This window comes from Typopeltis vanoorti, chromosome 6, assembly GCF_054136105.1.
Source record: "Typopeltis vanoorti isolate ZY-2024b chromosome 6, IOZ_Tvanoo_1.0, whole genome shotgun sequence".
Classification (NCBI taxonomy): Eukaryota; Metazoa; Arthropoda; class Arachnida; order Uropygi; family Thelyphonidae; genus Typopeltis; species Typopeltis vanoorti.
In genome coordinates, this window is record NC_143554.1 from 115,934,416 (window position 1) to 115,955,945 (window position 21,530).

Consider the following 21,530-nt stretch of genomic DNA (forward strand, 5'->3'; position numbering starts at 1 on the left):
TACTTCTGCTTTTCAACTAAGAACTCATAGGTTCGAATCTCATGTAGGTAAGCCCGCTATTGTGCCCTGGAAGCTTGAAATGAGCAGAAAAGGTTTTTCCATGTTTGGTCTTTAGAAATGCGGAAAAAAAAATATCTAATCGACGGTATTAATGTAAAATAGGTTACCACATAACGCTGTTTTATTACTTTATTTGAAGTATTTAAATTGTCATCATTTATTATTCATCGGACAATCGTTTACAAATGCAGTAGTTTTCTTTCAGAGCAATATGAAAAAAATGAAAAAAAAAAACTTCAGCGTTTTTTTACAACTCTCTGGAGTTGTTATTATCTATAAAACTATATTTAACTTATTGTTATATTGAAGAAATGATGTATAGGCGTAAACATGCATAACAAGAAATGTTATTCATGGTTAAAGCTCACTGTTTACTTGCATGATATATTATCATAATTAAATTATTAGTAATTTAATTATAATTCAAATTTATCTGCTGTATAGACCAGAAAATGCACAAGCGAATGGCAAAAAATAGAAGAAAAAAATAGTTAGAAATCATTTCCACAAGCGAAAAGTGGCGCTGTTGCAGTTGTAGGTATATTTCTTACCGTTATGTGTTGTTGAATGAAATAAAAAAAAGTTTTTTTTTTCATATGCTAGGAATAGATTAATATGTGAAAAAAAAAAGGCAATTTACATACAAAAATACATACAAAGTAACTAACAGCATTATCCTAAAATTATCTATGTAAGGCTGATTATTATTATTGATTTGTCTATTAGCTTAAGAATATTACAGCTCATTATATAAAAAAAAGTTTTTAAAAAAGTAATGTTCCTCACACGTGAAAACAAGTATGAAAACAACATTATTCGTATTCTGATTTTAATGATCCTCCAAAAAATTCTGACGTATATTCTTAATTGGTCACATGATTAAATGTGTCCTTCGCGTGGTGCTAATCATTTATCACTTCGCTTATAATTAGCATTGTTTCATATTCATAATAGGTCTACGGAACCACAGCAAACTATTTGTAAATTCTATATTCATTTATGTGATATATAAGTTTTATTATATCTTTAATTATATATAAAGAGTTACAAGATTTTTCAAAAATCTTTGCTTTCTCATATTTTCTATTCAGGTAATTTTAAACACCTTTTTTAATCATTTATCATTTCGCTTATAATTAGCATTGTTTCATATTCATAACGAATAGCAATGCTTTAGCCAATGAAGTTTAACTGAGGCTCGGCTATTGCTAATATTGCTAATATGGGTACGCTCTCTTAAGGTTTTTGCCTTAAGGGAGCAATTTGAGTCTCCGGGGATGGTGTTTTCCGGCACGGCCAGCTGAGGGGCTTTGTCGGTGAATGCTTTTCTTCGGAATTTGAGCGGTTCTGCTTGGCGGTGGTAGGTAGAAGGCTATTACTGAGTGGAGCCACCGCTGCGATGGACGATCTTTCGCCCACGATTGAGTGGCCTAGGGATCATCTGAATTTTTAGACACGCCTTTACCTTTAAATAAGCTCGGCTATTGCCGTTACCCAACCATGACTAGAGCTTTTAGCTCAATAACACCCCACCCCACCCACACAGATTTTCTTAATTCAGATGACGGGATAAAGAGTCAAGGACTCAGTTCATCTCCCAGTTCTTTTAAGAACATAATAGGTCTACGAAACCACAGCAAACTATTTGTAAATTCCATATTCATTTATGTGATATATAAGTTTTATTATATCTTTAATTATATATAAACAGTTACAAGATTTTTCAAAAATCTTTGCTTTCTCATATTTTCTATTCAGGTAATTTTAAACACCTTTTTAGAGAATACATAAACTTTGATAAATAATAAATTTTGATTGTATACAGAAAAAAATAAAATAAATCTACGAGATATGAATTCGTCGAGATTCATGTCGTAGTTTGAGAAAAGTTCTTTTTAGGATTTCTAAAGTAATGAATGGTAACTTCATTGGCTGCAGCCAATAGGATTTCTAAGGTAATGAATGGTAACTTCATTGGCTGCAGCCAATGATGTTTTAATTGAGGCTGGGCTATTGCTGTTACCCAGCTATGACTAGAGCTTTTAGCTCAATAACACTACATCCACACAGATTTTCTTCATTCAGATGACGGGATAAAGAGTCAAGGACTCAGTCTCCCTCTCGCAGTTCTTTTAAGAACTATAGGATTGTTTCTGAGATGCATCAAAATTGTTTTTCAGGAACTGATACTGAATATATTTATAAAATATATTATATATTTGAACTTACCAAATATTTATAAAATAACCAAATATATAAACTGTTTTGTTTCTTGAACTTACCAAAAGATCATTTTTTGCAAATTCATACGTATTTATGATATATAAAACATTATTTTTAAATGTATAATTTATTATTTAATAAATGATATCTCTAAATTATATTTTTGAATTATTAATTTTATACTCTTACGTTGACGAAAATAGCAATGAAAATAAAAATAAATAAAATAAACAGTCATTCATAAAAGTCTGGGGAAAAGCTTATCTCTTACGATATTTATGAAGAATACCACAACCTTGACAAGAAATCTAGTATATTCTTTAATTTTTAAAGATTTCATAGTTTGATTCGCATGCTCGTTGGCTTTCTGCCAGTGCTAGAGGATTTGTTTTGTTTTGTTTTGTTTTTTTCCGATGTCGTAATGTAACATTCCTGAAAAATGTTTCTTTCATTTTTTAAATATTTGTAATAATTAATCATGAGTTTTATTTTATAAACTACTGATTAAAAATTATTGAATTTTTTTTTCAGATTTAACTTCCGACATATTAATGAGAGATATTTTAAAATACGATTATTTTTAAATTTTAATGAAGATTGAGTCAGATTTGATCTTAAATATGTGCATGATGATATCAACACCCTCTTATTGTAATTTATGTAAGGGATATGTTATATTCTGTACCTCTGTACCTGACATATTATCAAGTACAGTGAAAAGTATAAACCATGACAAAAACTGCTTCGCTTTTAATGCACTAGTTGCTAGCGTTTTCGACTACATCTGCGCGCCTGCTTTAAAATCTTGAAATCATTCGTTTCACTGCGTCTTTCTCACCAACATTGATTCGGAGATGGGAAAGAGATAACCGCAAGGCTAAGTCACAGTTGGATATCGATTTAGGGAAGCAAGTAGCCGCGCTCGGCTATGTATGTTAGCCCATATGTACATGGCAAACCCAAAGTACTCTGAAAAATTGACACGAAAAAGAAAAATGGTGTATTAGAAGACATTCTGTCAATTTGGAAAGGAGTAAACATTCCTTTAAAAAAAAAAAAGGAAAAAAAGACAATTCATTAAGAATAGTTCTTCGCTTTCTTAAAGATGGTTTCTATAACGTATCATGGATCTCTTCTAATGGTCCTAAAGTACAGTTTTAAACCAGTAAACATTCCATTTGTAACGCGATAGTCTCTACGATCAATAGTTAATAAAAACAGGAAGAAATACACTATCTTTAGAAAGAAACACAGAGTTTTTTTTCCATTTCATTCGACTCTATTCGTTTTTCTCCACTTCAAACTATGCCATCTGCTATGCCCAGTGAACTGGATACATCTCACCCACGTAAAATATCCAGACACGACATACATTTCAAATTACTCGTCACAGAGGCATAATCAATAACTAGAGCTGTCTTCTATACCTTACCTGAGTTTCGCTTGTGCTTTTAAATTACCTCTGCTTCAATTCCCCTTTCGTTTTTATAAAGAACTCCGTTTGATTTCTAACGGTCTGTCACTGCCGAATCTTATTAAATATTTCCCACTATGAAAAATGTTTGTAGACAAAGTGACAAAATAATGAAAATTCTCGTTCATTTGTGTAAGATGATTTCATAATTTACATAAAACTATACTCTAATCCAGCGCTTCCCAAACTGTGAGCCGAAGTCCCATTAGAGGCCGTTAGTTTTGTTGAAGGGGGAGGGGGGGCGTGAAATAACGAAAACAAATTTAAAATGTTTTAAGACTAAATAGATTTTTTTTATCTTAAAAGAAACGTATTTAATTTTTATTATTTCTTTTTTGTTACTTTTTTATATTTTAATGAACAAATTCACACATTGGTGTTGGTTCAAATTTTGCTTCCTGCGTATTTCGGCACTTAATGAATATTAGTAAATATATGCTTATTCGTATAAGTTTCATTTCAAAGATATTAATAAGAAGCACAAAAAAAAAAAAAAAGTTTACAAACGCAAAATCTGGTGCTCGTTTAACCCTGCGGAGGTCGCACTCGAAAAAATTGCAGCGTAGGTCGCGTGTATCTGAGAGATAATTCATTACTATTATGTACTAAAACAATAAAATTTAGAAGAAAAAAAAAACACTGCAAATATAATACATGATGGTTTATTTATTTTCAGTTACAATCTAGAAATTATTGAACAAAGAAACAAAGAAAAAAGCTAAACAATACTATACCGACATCGGAGGTCGCGGTATCTCTCAGATACAATTTACTATCACAAATTAAATTTTATATTACAATTATTTAACATTACAATTACAATAAAATGTAAAAATTACTATTACAATTAAATATCACAAATCTTTACATAACACATGTTAAACCAAAACTGACTGAATAAACAGTGTGGAATATCATTCGTAATATGTGCATGCACAGTTCTCATGACCTCCAAGCTATACATTGGATATGTGTAAGAATATTTATATAAACAATTTGCATGTATCTGTCAGATCAGCTGCGATTTTCGAAGGATTAAAAAGGGCCAAGTTTATATAAACAATTTGCATGTATCTGTCAGATAAGCTGCGATTTCCGAAGGATTAAAAAGGGCCAAGTTTATATAAACAATTTGCATGTATCTGTCAGATAAGCTGCGATTTCCGAAGGATTAAAAAGGGCCAAGTTTATATAAACAATTTGCATGTATCTGTCAGATAAGCTGCGATTTCCGAAGGATTAAAAAGGGCCAAGTTTTTCGCGCTTTAAATTAACGTTTCATTGCTAGGGTACACAGGTGCGGCGATGCTCGGGAAAGAAATACGCTTGGTGTGTATTGAATATAAACACAATTTATATTCTGAGAATAAATATTATAATAATATATGTCTGTATTAGCATTTTTTTCGATGGGGGCCGTGAAATATTCAGAGAATAAATATTATATTATAATAATATATATTATATATTCAGAGAATAAATATTATATTATAATAATATATATATTATATATTTTTTTTCGATGGGGCAGTGAAATATTATATATTATATATATTATATTATAATAATATATATTATATTTTTTTTCGATGGATACGGTGAAATATTATATATATATATATAAAAGAAATCAGCTAACGCCTTTTTATTCCGTATACGGGAGTAGGCGAGGCCATTTAGCCCTATCTAACTTTTGGAGACTGAGTGGGCAGTTCAATCTCCACTGGTACCCAATCAGAGACAGATGGCCGAAAGCTATCACTAATTAAGCAGTACACAGTGAAGAGAGACGGCTCAAATGTGCCGCCATCTCGTGGTCCCTAACCCTAACACAATATATTTAATGTCTGAAATAATGAATAATATGGGTTCTACGGTCGATTTTCTTGAGTTTACAGGACGAAAAACCCGAGTTTCCGGGAGGAAAAACCTGCTTGCCCATGCCAGAGATCGACTAACTCGGGAACCGGTCGAAAAAAGGCTTAGAAAAATTTCCTCTAGTCGCCGACTAGACTCGAAACCAAGTCTTCCTTCGTGCGGCGGTGTGCAAACGCCACATCCGCTGAGCTACACAGGCTCTCTCTCTCTCTCTATATATTTTTTTTTTCGATGAGGAGTTTAATTTTTCCAAAGCCTACGAAACACTGCGCTAATCAAATCATTGAAACAACTCATCACAATAGTCGAAGCTATTTGTGCAGCATACAGATAATTCGTTCTTAAGTTCTTAAAAGAATTGGGTGATGGACTGAGTCCTTGATTCTTTATCCCGTCATCTGAATGAAGAAAATCTGTGTGGATGGAGTGTTATTGAGCTAAAATGCTCTAGTCATTGCTGGGTAACGGTAATAGCCGAGCCTCAGTTAAAACTTCATTGGCTACAGCATTGCCATTTGTTACCCTGGAAATCCTGTGTTTAAGTAAAGGGGTAAAATCTAAAAAAATCAGACGATCTCTAGGCCACTCATTCGTGGGCTAAAGACCGTCCAAATCTCCGCGTTGGTTCCACTCAGTGAAACTCGACCACCGAGCAGAACCGCTCATTGCGAAGAAAATAATTCACCGACAAGAACCCCTCAGGCGGGCCGTGCCGGAGAACACTTTCCCGAGAGACTCAGATTGCTCCCTTAAGGCAAAAACCCTAAGAGAGCGAACTCTCGAAACTCATCAGGGTAACAGCAACAGCCGAACCTCAGTTAAACTTCATTGGTTCAGCATTGCCATTCGTTACCCTGGAAGTCCTGATTAGTAAGTAAAGGGTAAAATCTCAAAAAAACGGACGATTCTCTAGGCCACTCCATAGTGGGCGAAAGACCGTCCATATCTCAGTGTTGGTTCCACCCAGTGACGGGCTCCCCGACCACTGAGCAGAACCGCTCAAATTCCGAGGAAAATAATTCACCGGCAAAAACCCCTCAGCGGGCCGTGCCGGAGAACAGCTTCACCGGAGACTCAAAGTGCTCCCTTAAGGTTTCTTAAGAGAGCGAACTCAAAAACTCATCACCCAGGATAACAGCAACAGCCGAACCTCAGTTAACTTCCTTGGTTCAGCATTGCTAATTGTTACCCTGGAAGTCCTGATTAGTAAGTAAAGGGTAAAATCTCAAAAAATCGGACGATCTCTAGGCCACTCCATAGTGGGCGAAAGACCGTCCACATCTCAGCGTTGGTTCCACTCAGTGACGGGCTCCCCGACCACTGAGCAGAACCGCTCAAATTCCGATGAAAATAATTCACCGACAAGAACCCCTCAGCGGGCCGTGTCGGAGAACACCTTCCCCGGAGACTCAAAGTGCTCCCTTAAGGCAAAAACCCTAAGGGAGCGAACTCAAAAACTCATCACCCAGGATAACCACAACAACCGAACCTCAGTTAACTTCCTTGGTTCAGCATTGCTAATTGTTACCCTGATTAGTAAGTAAAGGGTAAAATCTCAAAAAATCGAACGATCTCTAGGCCACTCCATAGTGGGCGAAAGACCGTCCATATCTCAGCGTTGGTTCCATTCAGTGACGGGCTCCCCGACCACTGAGCAGAACCGCTCAAATTCCGAGGAAAATAATTCACCGCAAGAACCCCTCAGCGGGCCGTGCCGGAGAACACCTTCCCCGGAGACTCAAAGTGCTCCCTTAAGGCAAAAACCCTAAGGGAGCGAACTCAAAAACTCATCACCCAGGATAACAGCAACAGCCAAACCTCAGTTTACTTCCTCGGTTCAGCATTGCTAATTGTTACCCTGATTAGTAAGTAAAGGGTAAAATCTCAAAAAATCGGACGATCTCTAGGCCACTCCATAGTGGGCGAAAGACCGTCCATGTCTCAGCGTTGGTTCCACTCATTGACGGCCGCCCCGTCCTTGCACCCCGACGGGCTCCCCGTTTAAGCAGAACCGCTCAGCGTTGGTTCCACTCAGTGTCGGCCGCCCCATCCTAGCACCCCGATGGGCTCCCCGACTCCTGAGCAGAACCGCTCAAATTCCGAGGAAAATAATTCACCGACAAGAACCCCTCAGCGGGCCCTGCCGGAGAACACCTTCCCCGGAGACTCAAGGTGCTCCCTTAAGGCAAAAACCCCCAAGGGAGCGAACTCAAAAACTCACACCCAGGATAACAGCAACAGCCGAACCTCAGTTTACTTCCTTGGTTCAGCATTGCTAATTGTTACCCTGGAAGTCCTGAAAAGGACTTTTTAGTATTCCCTAGTTATTCAGATAATTCGTTGGAAAAAAAAAAAAAAAAAAATTGATTCCACTTCTATCCTATTTATCAGAGAAATAAAATGGCGTGAAAATATATAAAAATGTTTATATACAATTTAATTTAAATGAAATTAAAATTAATTTTATAGAAAACTACCATAAGAATTATTTGAGATTTTATAAAAAAAAATAAATTTAAAACAAAAATGTCCGTACTGATAGCATGCGAATTGCGCCACCTTTGCCACGAGTTGCATATCTATTTTCCATGAACGCCGTGTTCCGCTTTTCATTAAAACAATAATACGGCAAGGATTTTATTATTTTATACTGTATCCTGATTTGCAATGAATAACAAATAGTTGATAAAGTATCCAAACATAGAATCAGCCATTAGACCACTATATCGATCTTGCAGTTCCTGTTCTCTAAATCACTGCAAAATCTGCAATGAGTGACGAAACTTCCGCTTCCGGTTGGATAGGCAGTCATCCGCATAAAATGAAAATATTTATTAGGAAGTCAAAACATCATTTGATTGGACAGAAGGAAATAAACGATCTGCTCCAAAATACAAGAATAAAAACTTCTGGTTTGGAAAGAAAAGAGAAAATAAAACGCATGTTTCTCGTTGACGATCAATAAATATTGCTGTCATCATACTAAAATACACGAAGAAATTAGCCTGTTTCATACAAAGATAGGGCTTTATCTCGAAAAACAAATATACACAGGCAATTAACAGACAAACGAAGTTATGCAGATGGTATTAAATACTGTAGGCCTTAATTAGATTTATATAAAGCCAAATTATTTGGTTGTAACAGGGTAATTCATCGAGTTCATAACTGGGATCGCATCGACAGTTTTTTTTTTTTTTTTTTTTCGTATTTACTTTAAAGTAGATAACTTGTTAGCTTCCATCGTATATTTGAATTTACTTTGGAATATGTCAAAACTTTAAAAACGAATAAAAAAATTCTTATCACAATTTCCTTTGCTAGATGGCTGGAGGATAAAAATCCCCATGCCTTCTTAACGTAAAATTCTAGTTGTGTGTTTTGCTCCCCGATGAGCAGTGAAAAACAGAATAGAAAGGGTAGGGATGGGAAAGAACAAGAAAAGTCAACATGGTGGTTTCATGTTACCGCCAGGGATGATCAGGTCGTGTGTGTGTGTTTGATCTCATCCTGCTGGGAAATGTCTCAAAGAGAAAGCACGGAGAGTGTCCGGTTCGTGCGTGCTCTAGCGCATTTCCTTCAAGAGAGTCTCATGGGGTTCACTAAAGTAGCGACACAACTCAGTCCGCTAGGATTTCAACGTAAACACAGCGAGTAACTCCGGAACATAAATCAGCGATAGGTTTTATTATTAATGGTGACCTAAATTAGGCTTTCGTGGCAATTCTAATTCCCTGTCGTCCGAAGGATTAAGTGCGTACTCGTTCGCTTTACAACTCCATCCCACCCTCAAGAAAAGAGGGAGGGGGGAATAACAATTAAATCCAAATATGAAGCCATCCTTTTTAACAACTCTCAATTATCAGGTTTCCTAGTTAAGAGCTTAATTTGAAAAATTGTAATTGACAGCCACATCCGTGTTAATAATAATTTTGTGAGTTCAACGTATGCCTTAAGATTGTATTGTAGCAAAACAATCACATTTAGCCATTTCATTTTTTTTCCCTTTTTATTGTATTATTTTTATATTAAAAATTTAAAGGTGTATTTAGGATTTTTGAAAACGTTTATCTTTTTAAAAAATTATAACTAAATAATTTCAATTATTTATTATAAAAAAATGAATGCATTTGAGGTCTTATAAAGTAATATATGCTTATTATTATTTCCATCTGAGTGCTTCTTTATTGATAACACGAAAAATATTAACTTAATCTAAAACAAGGTGAATATATATATATATATATTAATCTTCTGACACACTAATACGAGGACGCCATGCGGAGTAGAATTAAGTCGATAAGCAATTAATTTCAAAGAGCAAGTCACCCATGGAAGGTTTTCCGTTCCTTATAACAAAACAAGAAACACAGGAAATAGATGAGAGCAAACCACAACCTCCGACATCGAATCCCACTGGACATTACCGGATTAAACAGCAACAGATGGCTGTTACCATAGCAACGATGTCTATTTCAGGTATGAAAATATGTGTATGTGTGTGTGTGGTAGGGGAACTTATTTTTACCGAGAATGAAAACTATGCATTATCCAAAGTATTTGCACGTCTATTATAACACCACGTACGCATGCGCAGTTGTTATTGTTGAACATATTACGAGAGATCAATTATAGGTTATTTCTCGAGGCATATAAACTGAATCAATCACTTTTAAAAGACGTAGTTTTTTAGTCTTCTGATGCAGTCAGTGTTATTAGAATTTCAGATATTTGGTGATATCATTAGCTAGCAAATAAATGAGATATTCATGTTGCGAAGTCTTTAAAGAGCTTCTAAAGATGCAGTTAGGATTTTCTAAAATCATTGAACTTACAATACCAACTAAATGGTAGATTAAAACACGTGCCGCTGTAGAAAACGAAATATTGATTCAAAGATATGAAAAAGGAGAATGTCACATTCAAAATAGCTAATGTTCGCTAGAAAAGGATTCTTATTAATAATAAAAAAAATATGTTGTATAACAATTGTTCAATTATTTTGTCCAACCCCTGTAAATGTCCATAAAGGTAGCACTGTACAACCTCAACTTATCCGAATCTGAAGAGATGAGATAGACATAAACCACTAACTATTATGTACTAAAGTTGTAATATCTAAGCTCCTTCAAATAATAATAATGATAAAAAGAGAAAAGCCCTCCCCTTAGGGAAAAAATTAATTCGGTTATTTCAAGAAGCATTTCAGTAGTGCAGTCGATAGCGACGATGCCTTTCAACTGGAATAATCTGATGGGATGACGCCTTTTCGTTGCAAGTAGTAGACTAGCGGCCATTTTCTTACTGTTATATAATATTTGTGGACGTCTTTAGGTCATAGGACGATTCTCTTTGCCTAGTGTAAGACTACTATCTTGCCCGAGGAACTCGCGTTTGAAGCCAAACGCGAGTCCTCCGGCAACTTTTGTCTAACCTAATAATCTCTCCTTGGTACTTGTGTTATTGATACCAATGTGAGTGGGATCACACACGCTTTCAAAATCGATATGTGTCCAGTTGGGTTTGCATTTATGGCTGGAAGTGTATCTTTGTGGAAATATTTCTGATTCCATAATGTTAGACTGCCAGAAGAAAAATCGTTACGGATTTGATTCTATTAGCTAACCTCGAAAATATTTTCTAGCTCTTTCTTCAGTTGATGCTCGAGTTAGACGATCCTTGGTGCTGGTGAGTAGAATTTTCACACATGGATTTGGGTTTTTAACCTCAAATTTGAATTGAATTCAAATAACAGTCTCTGAATTCAAAGTATTTCAAAATAATACCACTTAGGGTTTAGTATTAAACGGAGACAGTTATCGGCTGTGCTCTCACCCCTGAAGACTTCAAAATCATTGATAGTCATGAACTCAACAATCGGTAGTGACTAAGAGTAGCAATTGGTGACCTAACGATTTCATTTGCACAAGCTCTATATAGTATACACTATTTTACATTCTACGATATTTTCGGAAGAAATAACCCGTACAGGATTGTCGTTTTGTGCTTAGCATACTTGAATACCTAAGTAACAAATAAACTCTTTCATAAGAGTTTATTTGTTAACTAACAAACAACGTGGATTCACGTTATAGTCGTTAACAGGTGATTTTGATTAAGTATTATAAAAATGATGAAATACTGTTGACATAAAATTTCATCAAACTATCCCTAAAATTTAAAACTACAGATGTTATAAGATAAAAGAAATATGAAAATCGAAATCAATCATAATTAGTTGCGTTTTCTAATTATAAACTATTACTCTAATTCGTTATTAATTAGAACAATAATTAAACAAGGTTTTACAACTTATGTACCGTAGACAATCTTTACTTTTCCTTTCATTTCGAATTATTTTAACACTTTGATTGAATCAAAACTTGAAAGGACTTCACAAATTTTAATCAACATCCTAAACACCATTGAGACATTTTGTATTATATGATGCAGAGGTAATATCATAGAAATAAAATGAAAGCTATCAGAAAAAATGGATAGAAACGTGCTTATAATGCGCCTTCTCAAATCCACAGCAGACTCCATTTTAATAACCTCGGGGCAAAGAAATCTGAAGAGCCCACACAAGAGATGGAGAAATGCATTAACTTAGCTTCAGAATGAATTTTTACGGCCAAAACCTTGAAACGGGGCGGAGTGGGGTGGGAAGAACTAGTTAGAGACGTCCTTGGAGGCTATCATCACCAGCGGCATTAAGAGCTGTATCATACTTAGGAATACGATGTGTGGTGGTTAAAATACAAAAGAAGAAAAAGCTATCTTTTGTACTTTAAGTAAGACAAAAGTTACCTTTATTGATTGTAATTTAATAGTTTATCTAAGTCCTTTTGTATCATGATTTTGAACTAAGAAAACATTCTGGAAAACGTATTGGTCGAAAATTACTCAAGTGAAAAAGAGGAATGTTGCAGTATATATACCACCAATGTAACTATGAATGTTATTTAAATTCAATGAAAGAAAGTGGAAAATGTCTCATAAGCGTGAAAGTGATGTTCATTGATTTTTCCATTACTATAAGAAGAACTGAGATAAGCATAATAACTAGACGGTAAAATTGGTATTTCATTTATCGGATCATGAGCGTGATTACTCTGTTTGGATCCTATCACTGCATCACATCGATGCCGACACACTAGAGGTTGCATAACTTATAAATATTGTTGATATACAGGGTGGCCATAAAATAACTTTCCCTCTTTGAAGGCATCTGTAGCTAAAACTAATAAACGGAATGAGACCAAATTTTATATTGAGAATTTTTTTAGTACCAAAGGTCGCCGATAGGGGAAATTTTGGCGCTGGCGGTGCCGAAAACAAGCGGATAAAATGGAATTTTATTCCATTTTATCTGCCTATTTTATCTTCCATTTCTATCTGTAGTTAGTGCTTGCACACGACTGAACTTATACGGATAGGAGTGAAGCATTTTCCGTAATATTTTCCAGACTGTACCATAAGCCATATCAAGTTTGCGAGCTATGTCACAAGCTCTTGGACCAATACTGGTCCCTGTGTCGTCGAACACCGCAGTAGCAACGTCTGTTACTGTCTCTTCTTGCACTGCTTTCCGTTCTCTGCCAGGTCTAACTCATAGTGATCTAGTTTCTTCAAACTTCTTAATCATAGCTCTCAGTGCTACAGCTGACATAGGACCTGTACGCAGGTTATGAAGCCTTCTAAATTCCCGAATTTAGAAGATAAAACAACTTAACAAGTAAAGCACGCTGAGGCAAGGTACGACTCATATTGAGCACAATTCGTCAGTCATTCGAATAACTGCCTGAACGTTCACAATCCCTTTTAAGTGGAAGTGGTGGCGCTTCTGCCACGTACGCACAGTAAAATTTGCATAATCCTTTTTAACCTGCGTTTACTGCAAATATTTGACTGGTTTTGGCTCCTCCAGCGCCAAAATTTCCCCAATTGGTGACTGTTGGTACTTTTTTTTTCGCGGAATTCATCTCTCCATGCCTTCGAAAGTCTCAATATAAAATGTGGTCTCATTCCGTGTATTAATTTTAGCTACAGATACCTCCAAAGAGGGAAAGTTAATTTATGGCCACCCTGTATTTTATTATGTTTAGGCAATTGAAGATTGTAGTCCTTGAACAACGCTAAGTGGTGAGAACTGATCCAGGATATAAGAGGTAGATTGATTGAAAGAAACGAAGAGGAAGGTTCGGTGGTTTGCAGCTGAACAATGGATGTTGATAAACCGTAGGCTGGCAAGAAACTGAAGGAATGATGGTAGAATCTGCAGATAGTATCCAAGAACGTGCATAAGGTAGCGTTTTCAGACGGCACTTGAAGAGGATTCATGAGGGCTAATCAGATAGCCGATTGTCCTTTTGGGCAGCATCAAGAAATTAACGGAAGTCTTTTTGATGCATCGTACCAAATGTTTGAACAGTATTCTTAAGTCGGGTGAATCTGGAATTTTCTAGTACTGAACCGTTGAGATGGAGGACACCTAGTTAGTTTTTTTTTGGAACTGAAGAAGCTATGGATGCGATGTGTATGTGACAAGAAATGCAAGTCCCGAGAAGAGAAATCCGGTATTATCAAAAACACTGACATCATCGAAGAACCATTCTTCGATTATGTCAGTGTTTGTATTATGGGAAAAGAGATAGGACTTTGTTTTCATAGTACTTGAGTAGCTGGTCCTCACATCATCGAAGAATGGCAAGGAGATCGAGATTTAAAGAAATGGCTGTAGATGATCTTCAAGCTTGGAATGTTTTGAACACTTCAAGATTTGTGGAAGGAAGATATGAGTTTAGTGAGAGAAAATCGATCATGTTATCAACGAAGAGTGTGGGCAAAAGTACAAAGCCTTGATACTCTAATATTGGTGGGAAAACATGAATAGAGGAAATCATCTTCAATCGTGTCAAAGGCCTACCCAATTACAAATGGTGCGAAGTTAGCTATAGAATAGAAGTTTGCTGAGTAAGTCTTTATGACAGACATGATCAAATGCCCTAGAAGTGTCACCTATTTTTCTAAAGTCAGTTAGAATAGGAAGACCTCTGACAACTTCCTTTCAGAATAAAAAAGACATTAGTAGCTATATTTATTTGCATTTCTATTTAATTGGTTGTTTAAAAAAAATTATAATTTTATTTATTTATTTATTTAAATCCAATCTATTCTTTGTTTCATCTTCCATCAAGATATGTAAAATAGTTTTGGAAATATCTTGAGTTATTAACATAAAGTATGGATTTGAATTTCAGATTCTTCCTTGTGATATCAATAGCATTCTTTTCGACATATTTAAGGAGCTCGTGCTACTTCCCTTTCTGTTTATTCTTTCCTTCGTACTGTCCATAACTCAGTTCGCAACTGTTGCACGAATAGGTAGCGTGTTTGTAATAGGCTAATGATTTGCGTGAGTTGTTTGTAAAGCCTTGCGATCAATACATTCACTCTACAGGTAAGCTAAATATACATCGAATAGCTGTTTAGCATGGAGAGCAGCGGAAGACTATTGTAAAGAGCGACTATGACAGATAGGTATTACCATATACCAAGCAAATTCTGTATTATCATATTGGTTTTTATTTTATTTTTTGCAAGATATGGAACGTATTTAGGTTTGATTTTATTTGTATTATATTTTTATTTTTATTTTACATTTTTATTTTGATTTACTTTATTTATTTATTTTTATTATATTACATTTTTATTTACTTTTTTTTATTTTGATTTATTTTTTTTTATTTTTTTTAAATTATTTATTTTTTAATATTTTTTTAGTTTTATTTACTTTTATTTTTTTATTTAAATTTTTTGGGTTTAACATTATTTTCATTTAACACTCCAGTAATCTTCCGAATTGTTCAATTTGTGCTTGACGTCGACAACAGCTAATCGTGGAGAGAGAGAGAGAGAGAGAGAGAGAGAGAGAGAGAGAGAAAGAGAGAGAGAGAGAGAGAGAGAGGCTCAAATAAATGCGGCATGTTGACAATATTTTTTGGCATTTCAAACACAACGCACAACGGCAAATTCAATTGCATTTGGACCAAGCCATTAATATCTTCAATCACAACGGATTCATGAACGTCAACTTGTCAATCATATTTTTCTATTGAGAGCCCAGCTATAGCAAATGCAGGGCCCAATTGGGATAGTTTTGATCCCAATGAAATTATCAGCTAAATGAAATGGCATCTGGTAGTGTGTGTGTGTGTGTGTGTGTGTGTGTGTGTGTGTGTGTGTGTGTGTGTGTGTGTGTGTGTGTGTGTGTGTGTGTGTGTGTGTGTGTGATTACCGGAATCCAAATATGAATTTGAGATATTGAATACACTTCTTCTTTTAGCATAACCTAAAAGCATTTATTTTACAACGGCCCTTCGAAGCTCCCCGACTTGTCCGATTGGGTGATTTGCATTCCCATACAGGTACAGTTATCAGCACCATACACAAACAAGCACACTCTGATAACGTCCTCTTCTAATATCTTGTGCCGCCATCTTGTGATCTTTAAGCCTAATATCCGTATTGTTTCTGAAATAGTGTGAGTTCAGTCGATTTTTCAGAGACGTTGAATTAAAATCCCGATTTTCTAGTACATAAAAAAACCAAAGTCGGTTTTTAATGATTGAACAGTTGACAAATGACAATGCACATTCTTCAGATGAAAGATTTTTTTTTTTTGGAATGAAATCAACCTTTACGAGCAGATATTTATAGCAGTTCAATGCCCTCTGGTGTCTTTAAATTGTTTCAAGACAAACTGCTATAAATACCTGCTCGTAAAGGTTGATTTCATTCCAAAAAAAAATCTTTTCATATTTTATGAAATCGCTAACGGCCTATGATTTTAAGCGCGTGTCAAACTGTATTGGAAGACGTGCTGCGTTTCGTTCACATCATAAGATATCAGCCAATAAGTACAGTTAAATCTAGCTTATTCCTGATATCTAAAGCCCTTTTACGTACGTGATTGCCATAGCAACCACTAGCAGGTATCAGCAGCTCTATTGTTACGTCATTCGGGTATTTATATGCACATTTCAATTGCAAACGGAATGTACAGAATTTGAACGTGGAGCAATAGGAGGATTAGGGAAGACTCGCCTATTGAAGGGATTACGCTCAGGAGTGTTTAGAAAGCTATTTCGCTAAGAGGGAAGTCAGAACGGTCATTGAGATGAGTAATGGCGATAAGAAAAATGAGCCCGACGTAAGTAGAAGATCGCCCTAGAGATGAGAAAAGAGGAATGTATTTCTCAGAATCAAGGATTTACTACCGCTTGCGCACATAATTCAGTGATGAAAGTTATAATTAATCAATTTATTTAACTGCTATTAAACTGGCATATGTCTGTGTAAAAACGAATCTCCAAATATTATCTAAAACATTAATCTTCAAATTTTCATATATGGAAAATATATATATATATGAAAAAAAAAAAAAAAAAAATATATATATATATATATATATATATATATATAAACAATAGTTTTTTATAGAATAAAATTTCTTATTAAATAAATTAACAAAAAAAATCAGAATTTTCTAGATTATGTTACTACACCATTTATCTTTTACTATAGAATTTATATTAAAAAAGTAGTTATTTGCAAAAAAAAAAAAAAAAAAAAAAAAAAAAGGAGATGCAGTGATTAATACCCTTGGAGGGTAATTGATGGCAATGCTGTAGCCAATGAAGTTCTAACTGAGGATCGGCTATTGCTGTTACCCTCCTGCCATGATCAGATCTTTATATCTTTATATATATAGCTCAATAACACCTTATCCCTACACTGTCCTCTATAGATAACGGGGAAGATGAAAGGCATTCTTGCTTCGCCCCTTTAAGCCAGTCCTTATAAGGACTATAAGGATAAGGCAATTTTACATGTGGTAGATCTCTATCAATAATGTATACCTTGACATATTTGAGATTTTTTAAACTTAGTTAATATGGCCGAATTTTTAGATATTTATTTCATTTTTTAATAGGCTTATTATTATTCAATCCTTTGTTTTGCGCCTCCTCACTGAGAACGGAGGGGGGGGATACCAACACTACACACCACTTCGGAAACTTAAGACTTATATACATGATTATATCTATATATTTATTTTAAAATATTTGTTTCATAAGATAGTTATTCATAATTATATTAATTTTTATTTTTATTAATTAATTAATTTTTAATATTTATTTATTATTTATTTTATTTTTAATTTATTTTATTTTTAATTTATTTTATTTATTATTTATTTTATTTTTAATTTATTTTATTTTAATTTTATTTATTAAATAAATTTATTTATTCATTTTATATTCATTATTTATATTCATATTTCAGATGAGGATAAAAAATATTATCCTCAAAGTATAAAAAAAAAAAAAAACGAGTTGGCGAAATACTATTTCGGTCCAATTTGTATCCTGACAGATACGAATCTAATAGTCATTATTCATCCGCCTTTCGTTTGACTTTTTCCTCATTGTCTAACAGAACTATTGCTAATATTAAACTAGATCTTCTAAAACAGAAAACTGGTCAGAAAACACATAAATCAAGTCATATCCTATCGAGTTAGGCATTCACCAACATTAGAACAAAGCTTATGTCTCGCGTTTCGTCCGTGGTTATTTTAATTTTTGTTTGCTGCGTGATTTATGGCTTTGGCGTAAACAAAGCGATCGATGAAAAGCCATGTTGGTAACGTCAATTTTTCTGTAAATGAATGATGCATGGATTTCGTCATGATTATTACTAAACTCGTGTGACATTTATAGCGAAAAGGTATCAAATTTAACAACACATCAATGCGTGCTATTTCTTTATCTGATCATAGTTATACTATTTCGATTTTAAAAGCGGTCATGCGTTTTACGGAGGTAAAATCTTGTTTATTTTGTTTATCTTCATGGAACGATTAGATAAAGTCGTCTGCTAAATTCTTTATATCGTTTGTTTATTTATTGTTTATTTATAAACACCGAACGGAATCGTCTGCTAAGTTAAAATCTTCTGCTAAATTCCGAATCGGCTGCTAATCTAAGAAAAATCGTCTGCTAATGTCAGATTATTCCACAAAGTAACTTTTTTTTATTTTGTTTTTAAATAAAAAGGCCTTTAATTTTTTGGCATCGGCTATTCTTAAGAACTTTTTTTTAAATACGGGAAACCATCACCATTGTTATTTTAAAGCGGTAACACTTTTTTTTTATTATTATTATTCAACTGAATTTAAATTTGAGCATTGGTAAGAAAACGTTTCGAAGTTCACAAAGGTAGAATGTGAAAAGCAAAACGTAAAGTCACCCCTCAAAGGAAAAAAAAAAAAATTGTATATTTTGCTGACGCATTCGGATTCCTCGCAAGATCATTTGATTCTTGGTTGGTTACGAAATATTCCATCGGCAGAATTGTCGTCAACCATTTATATATCAGACAGTTTTTCGATTTTGCAAAAACAATAACGTTTTCTAGACTGAACTAATGGTCACTTGCATACCACTGGGAAAGCAAATGGCATGAACGAATCTGTATCCTAAATACATCTTAAATACATGGGACACTTGCTGCAACACATAGGGAAACCCCAGCCGATCATGATTTCTCACTTTATATCCAAAGTTACGATGACTGCAGCAATTCTATGGGACATACTTTCCACAAGCGAACGATAGTGATCAATGGGAAGTTTGGACCATTCTTCCAGTAGGTATATAATGAGGTCGTGGACTGTTGCGGGGTGAACATCCCTCGACCTCACTCGACGCTCCAGTTCATTCCACGGATGTTCAATAGGGCTAAGATCAGGGCGTTGTGGGGGCCAGTTTAGTATGGTGACGTTCATGTCCACAAACCACAGTTACAGCAACAACCTTATGACACGGTGCGTTGTCTTGTTGAAAGAGACAATGGTCAGTTCCGTAGAAATGCCACAAAGTAGGACGTATTGCATTGTCTAGAATGTTCACATACCTTTTAGTTAAGTGTTCGTGGCGCCAAAACAGAGAACCGAGGCCAAATCAGGGAAAAAAAACAGGACCATACTACCACATCACCAATTCCGAATTTCATAGTTGGCGTCTGCTCGTAGAGGATGTAGCGTGATTCCTCTCTCTCGTAACACCAGCTTTCCAAGCATCCATATCCCGCTGTACACACTCTTTACATTGCTGAAGACGACGCTGCATGTTGGTTTGGTTAATGTGAGGTTTGCATGTTGCAGTCCTACCATGGAAACCCATGTTGTGAGCTTCGGTTGTGAATGTTTTTGTGCAGATTCGTGTTCCAGTCGATGCCCGGAACTCTGCAGTTTTTATACATGATCCTTTGTAATACCATAAAGTCACTTTCAGGGTGTATGTGTGTGTGGTGGGTCGTCCACTGCACGTAACACTTGTAGTTGACTCCTGCGCTTCCATCTCAGTATGGTATCACTGGTTTTTGACATGGGATGGCCTAATGTGTCAACAATTTGCAGAACAGATAAGCCTGAAGCATGGCATCCTATCACAACGTCTGCTTGTTTTAAAACTCCGTCAGTTTCCCCTTCTAGCAGTCATTTTATCCTGAACACAGTTGCACTGACTTCGATGAACTCGATGCCCTCTACTAGCAATATTATGCGTTTCATTAGCAGCGAGAATTGAATAATGAGCGAGTCTTGCATATTCAGGAATAATTAACAATTGGATCAATAATACATCATTGGACTACTTAAGCAAGCAACGCAACCATATAAACATTGCCTTAACATCCGTTTTCCTGAGAGGAATCGGAGTGTGACTGGGAATTACTGTAACACCTTAGGGATGATAGAATATTGACTTAGAAATAAGACAGAGAAACGAAGTGCTTTCATAATTACCGCCCAAGTTAGCTGTAATAGAATGAAGGATCTATAATTCCTTCCACCTGCCACTTTCTATTGTACAAATTTATCGTAAAGCACGCCGTTATTATTGCGAGCCACTTCCATTATTACTTGATAAGTAATAATGGAAGTAATAATCTCCACTAGTTTGTTATAAGCCGTGAAACTAAACCCATTCAAATACTACAGTTGTATGCATTCACTCCTTTTAATTGCATTTGTATAATTCTGGGAAAGTTGTCTATGTTTATAGCCGGAATTGTCTGTAGCTAGATGGAATAGCTGTAGATAAAATGCCAAGAATTCCATTCAGTTTATATACAATAAAATCTGTATTTAGTGGAATATTTCTCATTTATGAAAATAAATGTTTGAAAAGTCGGCTTAGGTTTATAACCATTCAAACTGGCATCTTTTCGTTCGGAATTAGAGTCGACAAAAATAGTTTTGCAGTTTATCGAGGTCTTTTAATATACGATATATCCAGGCTGTGTCATAAGCTTTTTCCATGTCAAAGATGTTCTTGTTTCAGAAGTTCATCTCCTATACAAGTTTCTAAACGGACCAAATAGTCCAAAACTGACCAATGAAAAAAATATCTTTATCTATTCGTCAATTAAGGAGCTTTCTATTTATTGTTCGCATAATACTTGTGATATCGGAAACGACTATTTAATTCACTTGCTTCAATTGACTAGAAAACAGATTTGTTTTATATTACGTTGCATTGTACCTCTGACATTATAATTGCTCACTGTGTACAGTGGCAATGGTTTCATTATTCATGACTGCATTTCAAGTTTAAAGGCATAAGCAATTATTCAACAACAGACAGAAAAGGATTAATCGATAGTTGCATAACTAACAGCGTCGTGATTTTTTATGCGCGTTGGAATTGTAATCTGTAACACAGTCGCTCCTCAGAGCTTACACTTGGCAGATATTTAGAATTATTTAAGTCTAATTAGTGACACCAGATCTAGGATCACTGAATAATTGCATATCTTAAATACG

General features: G+C 35.0%; 1 protein-coding gene and 1 pseudogene across 1 annotated transcript in view; one reads left to right on the forward strand and one right to left on the reverse strand.

The window, feature by feature from the left end:
- The window catches only part of LOC150105840 (tumor protein p53-inducible protein 11-like), a 223,458-nt gene that overhangs the window by 130,534 nt on the left and 71,394 nt on the right, over positions 1 to 21,530 (reverse strand). The window lies entirely within an intron of this gene.
- LOC150105842 (U4 spliceosomal RNA) lies at positions 1,213 to 1,339 on the forward strand (annotated as a pseudogene).